We start from the raw sequence: 9,209 nt of genomic DNA, 5'->3' as shown, positions 1-9,209 counted from the left end.
TTCACAAAAAAGCTCGATGTATGGGTGCCACACACGTTGACGCAAAAAAAAACATCTTTGACCGTATCGACGCATGTGAATCGCTGCAGAATCGCAACAAAATCGACCCGTTTCTGAAGCGTATGGTGACTGGCGATGAAAAGTGGGTCACTTACGACAACGTGAAGCGCAAACGGTCGTGGTCGAAGCCCGCTGAAGCGGCTCAGACAGTGGCCAAGCCCTCATTAACGGCCAGGAAGGTTCTGCTGTGTGTTTGGTGGGATTGTCAAGGAATAATCTATTAAGAGCTGCTTCGCTATGGCCAAACGCTCAATTCGGACCTGTACTGTGAGCAGCTTGATCGTTTGAAGCAGGCGATTGACCAGAAGCGGCCAGAAATGATCAATAGGAATTATGTTGTTTTCCACCAGGACAACGCCAGGCCACACACTTCTTTGGTGACGCGCCAGAAGCTCCGGGAGCTCGGATGGGAGGTTCTTTTGCATCCGCCGCATAGTCCGGACCTTGCACCAAGTGACTACCACCTGCTTTTGTCCATGGCGAACGAGCTAGGTAGTCAGAAGTTAGCCACAAAAGAGGCCTGTGAAAATTGGATATCCGAGTTTTTTGCCAATAAGGAAGCGAGCTTCTATAACAGGGGTATTATGAAGTTGGCATCTCGTGGGGAACAAGTCATCGAACAAAACGGCGCATATTTGACTTAAAACAGATGATTGTAACTAATTTTATGAACAAATGAAAATTCAAAAAAAAATACCGCAGGACTTTTTTGACAGCCTAATATATATTTCGTGAATGAATGCAAAACTGAAATTGATGTCATTGTTATTGGCGAAACTTGGATGAGGAAGAAAAATACCTGCATTTACAACATTCCAGGCTATCGTGCATTTTTTTTCTTGTCGAGACAATTCTTCAGGCGGTGGTTTGGCAGTTTTTGTAAATTTCTCGCTAGAAAACAAATTGCTGGATAGCCAAATAGTCGATGGCTTGCACTACATCCATTTAGAGATAAAATGTCAAGGTCACCCTTATGACGTTATTGGCGATTATCGTCCACCTTCATTTGATTACATTGAACTTCACAACATTTTAGAAGGTTGGTTATCAATTGCTACTGAATCGAAGCCACTACTCATTGCTGGTGACTTTAATGTTCCAATAAATCTGTGATCAGATATTCAAATTTATTGAAATCTACGAATACGATCCCAACTCGTCCAGCAAGTAACAATATTTTAGATCATTTTATCAGTCCGATCAATCTTGCTACGAATCTACAGAATCATACTATTTATAGTGATATCAGTGACCATCTTCCTGTTATTTCGTCTCTCTCCTTAGATATTGTAAAGAGTCAACAAGAATTGAGGACAAATATCGTCGATCGCGCCAAACTCGATAATCTGTTTTCCACTTTTTTGAACGATTTTGAAATAACTGATGACGTCGATGTCACTTTAGATACTCTCATCTCCAATTATAATAACACTGAGTATACCAGAACATTCACTAAAACTGTTAACCTGAAAAATGAGCACTGTCCATGGATGACTTACAATCTTTGGAAGTTGATACAGATTAAAAACAATTATCTCAAAAAAGCGAAACTCAAACCCAATTATGTAGTTATAAGGGAAATGTTAGTTTATGTATCAAAAAAAGTCACAGCTCTGAAGACAAAATGTAAAAAAGAACATTATGAAAATATACTCAGTAGCTCTAGTCATTCGAATGTGTGGAAAAAGTTGAATGAAATCTTTGGTCGCTCTAAACCTAGGGAGCAAATTAAATTGAGAACTGATGGAAAAATTTTAGATTCAAACTTTGATGTTGCCGAAGAGTTCAATTGTTATTTTACTAGCATTGGTAGTAATTTGGCATGTAAATTATCTATTAATACTTACGATTATTTAAAATCTGTCAAAAGTGTGAGTAGCTCCATCTTTCTGAGGCCCGCTAGCGTTAACGAAGTAAAAATCTTGATAAGTCAGTTGGACTCTAAGAAAAGTAAATGTTACGATAATTTCCCAGCAGATTTAATCGAAGCTAACATAAGTCGGTTTTCTGAAATTATCTCTGAAATTTTCAATAAAATAATCATTACTGGAAATTGTCCAAATGCTTTAAAAGTCGCCAAAGTATCGCCAGTGTTCAAATCCGGGGACACCTGTGATCCTTCGAATTACCGACCTATTTCTACATTATCGGTCCTCAATAAAATTTTGGAAAAACTTTTAACAAGTCGGCTTGTGAATTTTTTGTCTGCCAACAATGCTTTGTACAAATATCAGTACGGTTTCCGGGAAGGCTGTGGTACAATGACCGCTATCACTGAGCTTGTTGATGAATTGATAAGGGAAATTGATCAAAAGAAGATCGTAGGGGGCTTATTCATCGATTTTAAAAGAGCTTTCGACACCCTGAACCATGAAGTTCTTCTGGAAAAACTGTACCAATACGGGATTAGAGGAGTTGCCAATGATCTGATAAAAAGCTATCTATGTGATCGAAAACAATTCGTTATAATCAACGGTGTTCGCAGTAGCTTGCGCCCAATTGACATAGGAGTTCCCCAGGGAAGTAATATAGGTCCTTTGCTTTTCTTAATCTATATCAATGACCTAGGAAACCTAAAGCTTCATGGTACACCAAGACTATTTGCGGATGATTCGGCTTTATTCTATCCTCGCCATAATACTCAATCCATAGTACTAGTAGACATGGAATCAGATTTAGCGTTACTAATTAAATACTTCAACGGTAATTATCTTACTATCAATCTTACCAAAACAAAGTATATGGTTTTTCATTCGCCAGGCAAAAAAATCTTCCAACATCCTGATCCGTCTATCTGTAGCTCAACAATTGAAAAAGTCGCATCATTCAAATACTTAGGGCTACATCTAGACTCACGTCTCTCTTGGGACACCCACATAAACCACGTATCGATTAAAGTTTCAACTTTATGTGGTCTCATGAAAAGAGTACGATGTTTCGTTCCCAAAGATGCGTTGTTGCGATTTTATTACGCATGTATTCATTCCATTCTTCAATATCTAATAATTGTCTGTGGTCATGCTGCTAAGTCAAAACTTAAAAAAATACTATTGCAGAATAGATGTGTAAAAATAATCTTCAATCTACATTTCTTACATCCGACAGATGCGCTCTATACTAGTATACAACACAGAATCATTCCAATTTTAGGCTTGTGTGATTCACAAACACTCATGTTTGTACATAATACCTTACACAATAGCAAATTTCACCACAACATAAATTTTTCGACTCGAGTTAACCATCACAATACTAGAAATGCCAATGAACTAATGAGAAGCAGAGCATGCACGAACTTGGGTCTTACACGTATTATAAACTACGGTCCATCAAAGTTTAATACACTTCCTAACGACTTGAAGTCCATAACTAACAGCAATATTTTTAAAAGTAAGCTTAAACAATATATAAACAGGAACGTAAGCGAATATTTCCTTTAAGTGTACCAATCATCCAACCATGAAGTTCTCCTATGTTTTAGTTTTTGTCAAACGTTATCATTGTTAAATTTTGTTTTGTTTTTTTTTCGTGAATCCCCTGAAAGGAACTATGTTCCACTGGGATTTTACTGTTTCTTTGTCTGTAATTATACTCTCCGCGTTTTTTTTCTTTTTATAAATGATAGTAAGTGTCCACTACCAGTGGGCTGGTGTGGGGGTCAGTGGAGGGTATAAAAAAAATCCTCCCAATTGTCATCAATTCCACCCAATCGAAAAATATTGGGTAATTGTGAAGCGGAATTGCGGAATTTGTGCCAAAGTGACTCGGGATGCTGCAGGCGCGAAGAGATCCTGGAATAAAATGGACACCGAGGTGAAAGAACACAAACTTTGATACGAAAATTCATCAAAACTGTGAAGTAATATTTTTTGCATAAATTTTTTTTTAAATTATCTATATTGTGTTATTGAAACATTTTTTGTATCATTGACCAATGCCGAGATACAATTGTTTTTATGATTCTGGATTCTAAATGAATCAAGCTTTAATCAACAGTATGATCATGAGAAAGGATGGCTGACCCCTCTATCAGGTTGAATTCGTTTCTCTCTCATTTGGAAATTGTAAATGAGTTTACGTTGGGTAAACAATGGAGCCATGCATGAATGGTGTAACTACTTTGTTTTGCATCAGAAATCAGGTTTTCGTTTCATTTTATATGGACGTTAAGATAAGATTGTGTACGCAGGTATCGAGGTACATGTCAGGGTGGATTGATGTGAGGTTGAATGGAGAGGCAGATTTGTATTCAATCGCCACGCTTATTGAAACAACCATTTGTTCCAACTTATAATGAATTGACGAGCGTTAAGAGCTAGGCTAACTGGTGGAGAAATGTTTCATTTTCAGCTTTCGAAAATGTCGAGATATCGTTCAGTTTCCTTGTGTGGTTTTTTGCTGCTTGTTCCCACTCGGAACGTTTACTTTCGACTGGCAATTGTCATTACAAATGTAGTTTGCATACGAAAGTAGTTATGCTTATCCGTTATTGTACATTCATTCCAACGATCGGACGTGACATATTTCGAGATACGCCAGCTAGCTATGGCCTGGTTTTTGTTGTTCTTGCTCTCTTCATTTGGATGCATTTTTTTGCTTTGCTATCTCAAGGATTACTTTGAAATGATAACTTTCATTGTTTAAAGTTGTTTTTTCTTCTCTTCTTTCGTTCGCATTTATGTGGGGAAATAGCATTTGTACACAGCTTTGCGAGAAAATTGTACGACCTTCGGTCGGGAAAAGGACCGAAGCAAATCCCAAACAATGGCGTTCATAAAATGTAAATTATCATATGCTGTTAGGTTATTACGCTGCTCGTTTAATTAACATCAAACGTGACAGAAGATGAAACATTTCCGGCGTTAGTTTCAGCGGCGGTCGTGATGATCCCTCGCGAGAATATGTCATACCGGAACGGTGTGCTTCGCTTGAGACGCCGATGGCGTCGTACATATCATTACAACAACGACGAGACAGCACCAGATGCTGAATTACTGCTTGCTTGTCGTGGACCGGCTGATGTACGTTACTGTTCGCAGTGACCGCTGAAAGACTTGCGTTCGAACTCGCTTATGTGTCTGTGTCATGATTTATTTGAGAGAATTCAAATGACATTCTCTCCAGCTATCGAGTTAGGGTGCTTTCTGCTAAAATTGATTTCTCCAGACATAGCTGTCGACACCACGCACGAATGACAGATTACATTAATAATTATACTATACATCAATTTGTGAAAAATCAGTGATATCCAAAACAGATGCTTTATCGTCTTGGGGGCATACAGATATGAAAGGCGATTGTCTCTTCGATGAACACAAACCACATGCAAAATTATAATTGCCGCAAATTGAACCATAAGAACATTCTGCTGATGACTCCCATTCTCTTCCAAATATTTGCACGAATGACTGGTCCACTTTTCACGCTGCATTGGCAACACTCCACCGAGTGCATCATCTGCTCGAAAGATTAAGTCTTCCTTCCCGCTCTAAACTGTTTTCGAGCGGTTATCGGTCCGATGTCGACCGAGCGCCATAAAGTGCTACAAAAGTGCCGGAATCTAATCCCGCTTTGCCCCCCGCAAGCAGCACTGCCTATAGTTTCAGCTATAAATGAACTCGATACATCAACTGAGCGAAACGGCATCACTGCAAGTATTGTTTTTTATCTTTCTCACCGAACTGTCATTTAAAACAAAACAGAAAATGTATCGAGAATCAGATGTCGTAAGTACGAGAAGTTTTTCAATTAGGTTACGATTTATTGTTTTATATTATATTTTTCCAGTTTGTTCACATGGTTTCACCAGATTGGGCCGCCTACATGATGCAGAATTCATTTGCCGTGCAGCAAATAAGACAGCAACACGAAGCAATTGGTCGGTATACATGCCTCCTCCGATTTGGAATCCTGATGGAGCTGGATTATCTGGGATGGTTATGCTATCACCTATCACCTTCAGGGGTAAGGAAAATTTCAATGTATATAGTTTTCTTCGATATTTGCTGTGAATACAATTTTCATTTCAGTGAGGCCACAGTACTTCAATTAAGTAGTTGTTGGTTCACACTCGAACGTTTCGTGGTCTTTGGATGGGACACATGCTTCCGCATACAAATGGTTTCACCAGAGTAGACTACCCACACGATGCAGAATCCATTGCCGTGCAGTAAGTAACAGCAGCATCCAGCAGTTGGTGGCCACCCACTCCTGCCCCTCGCCACGCTGTAAAGAAACAATATCTGAGCACATCCGTAAAATTATACGCAATCATCGTGATACGACGAGAAATACCGTCACGATAGCAAGTACATAGTGCGGTAAAATATGAATTGAATCAGATATAATTTAATCAATTAATGTTTTGTTTCAGTGATGCAGTATGCAATATGCAATATGCTAAAAAAGATCATAGAAAATCATATACATACAATATCATATACAATTAAATGTAATGTGTAATATATTTGTTTATATTTATAAAGAAATAAATAATTCCCATCAACGGTCTATTTTTTTTCATCACTTTTTATTCTCATTATCATGAAAAACAAAATAAAACCATAATAGAGTCGAGTAGTTTTTCGGTCGGTCGACGCGGTGCCAGATTGGCACAGTGTTGGCCCGTAATTGGTTGTCAAATACGAAGGATAGGTCGACAAAATCATTGCAAAATGGCACGATATCGGTATCGTTGTCGACACCATTTGTTGGGACCAACCTGACACAATAAAGTAGACTGGGTTCATCAGGATGATCCTTCGAGCGCCTGGAGGGGGCACAAAAACTGAATGAAACTGCCGGATGAAGAGAATTTTAATTAGCACCGTAATGAAAACAAACGCATTGCGGATAATTGAAAAGTTGCTACCAAGGTCTTGAGGCACTCGAGAGAGCCAAGAACGGAAAGATAGCGGCGAAACACTCCAAGGAAACCTAAGTAATCATTTCATTGAGACACTAATTCATCGCCCCTTGGTTTGAATTAAATTCTGTGAAAGTAACTGATGGCATAATTAAAAGTGGTTCCGTCGAGAGGACTTCATCTCAAGATGTTATCTTCTCATCCTCAATCCACCCGTCTATCGTCCGGTTCACATTTAACGATGGTCAATAACCACAAAAGCGTGCCCAAATGACACCCGCAGTAAAATACGAAATCCCGCGCCACAAATCCATAAAAATCAGCTGATTTCCATCCATCTTCCGAAGACTGATTACAATTTTTCCCCGTTCATCGTCGCCATCATCGTCGTCTGTGTACCAAGTGCCACCGGGAGCAATCAAGCAGCGGACGACCGAAACGGCCGGCGACGCGACGCTAATGGTGGTGATTACGCGTCGGGACGCCAGGGACGTGGAAAAACATCAATCCCCGGGCACAAAACCACGACGACGATGTGACCGCGTGCTGTTGATTGATAAATCGATACCCGCTCGCACCCGCGCCTTTTGGTCTCTTCACCAGTCTCAGTGATTTTGTCACGCTGCCCTGCGTTTGGCTTTCCGGTAAATGAGTTTGAGTTTGTGTGATTGATTATTTTTCAATTTGGCTCTGCTCGAAGTTCCTGACAGACAAGGGTGCTTGTTGTCGTTTCGATGATTTTCTACGGGAACGGGATTGAATTACATTTTGGGATGTTTATTTTCGACCGGAAATGGATGTTCAACAAGTTTAGCATAAATTGGTTTGGAATTCTGTAAAGAAAAAAGAATCTTCCGGAAGTGTTGTGAGTCTAGGTAGCTAGAAAAAAACAAATATGTAGTGTTTAGTTGTATTTTTATTGTTATTTTCAGTATCCTATAGAAATAAATTGGTTTCACAAAATAATTTTCCATGCAGCATTACGGTTTGTTTTATGTTTCTTTGCATTTTAAATCACTTCGTCTCTCCAGTATATGTTTTTAAAAACCTAAACAGAATGGAACTGTTTATGTTATTTTTTAAAAATTATTCAAAACCAAATGTATTGTGGTTCTATGTCTGTTTTTCTTGAAACGATATGCAAAATGAAGAATTGTAGTCTAATATCATACTTTTCACTATACAGCCATTCCATTCCATGTGAAACTCTGAACCATGTGGTTCTCAGATATAATTTTTTTTTTCAAAAAATCATAACATTTGAACCCAACCGATACATATGGTCGACATATCAAATTAAAGCAATTTGCTAGTCTTTCTCGAAAAAAATTACACTTGCAAAAAAATGGATCTTGTTTTTAAATTTATTGATTGTATTTGTTTTTTTACTGTTTGCATGGCTTCGGACTAGAGGGAGCCATATTTTTTAAAGGGCCTGGCCGGGTAAGGGAGTAAAAAGTGCCCCCAAACGAAATCACCAATATTGTATAGGATATTAAATAAGAAATTTTGACGGTTTATTTGAACCCCTAAGTGGTTTAACATAGGATCTATATTGAAAAACGTACTTTTTCGATTATTTCACGCCATCCTCAAAAGCTTTGAGATAAAAATTTGAAAAAAAAAACTGAACTACGGAGTATCAAGCAAAATTATCAAAAAAAAAATTCATCGAAAATTTTAGTACTAAAAAAAATATTGAAATTTTGGAATTTTTTTGGGTATTTAGAGATTCAGTACTACTCTAATTCATATTTAAATGTGTTCCTACGGCTTTTCTAGATATGTGTGATTTTTTCAGATTGTTTTCAGTGTTGCACGGTACAAAAAATATTTTTTTATTTTCCCAAAGAGTCTGGCTGGGTAAGGGAGTAAAAAGACCCCCAAACCAAATCACCAGTTGTATGGAAAATATTGTATAGGGTACTGAATAAAACATTTTGGCAGTAGTACCATATATTTGAGTCCCTATATGGTACACCATAGGATCTATGGTGAAAAAGGCACCTTTTGGTTTTTTTCACGCCATTCTCAGTAACTTTGAGACAAAAATAAATATGAAAAAATACTGAAAGTACATCTTACTTAGGTGTATCGATAAATATCTTCAAACTATTTTCCCATCAAAAAATCTAATATTAAAAAAATTAAATACGTAGTACAAAATAATTTTATATATTTTCTGGCATTTCGAAATTTTGAAAAAAAAAAATAACTTTTGACTTTTGACTTTTGATAACTGAGACTTTTGAACTACTGGATCGATTCAGATGATCGACATATC

Source organism: Toxorhynchites rutilus, chromosome 1, assembly GCF_029784135.1.
Source record: "Toxorhynchites rutilus septentrionalis strain SRP chromosome 1, ASM2978413v1, whole genome shotgun sequence".
Classification (NCBI taxonomy): Eukaryota; Metazoa; Arthropoda; class Insecta; order Diptera; family Culicidae; genus Toxorhynchites; species Toxorhynchites rutilus.
Note: the sequence above shows the minus strand (reverse complement) of the source record.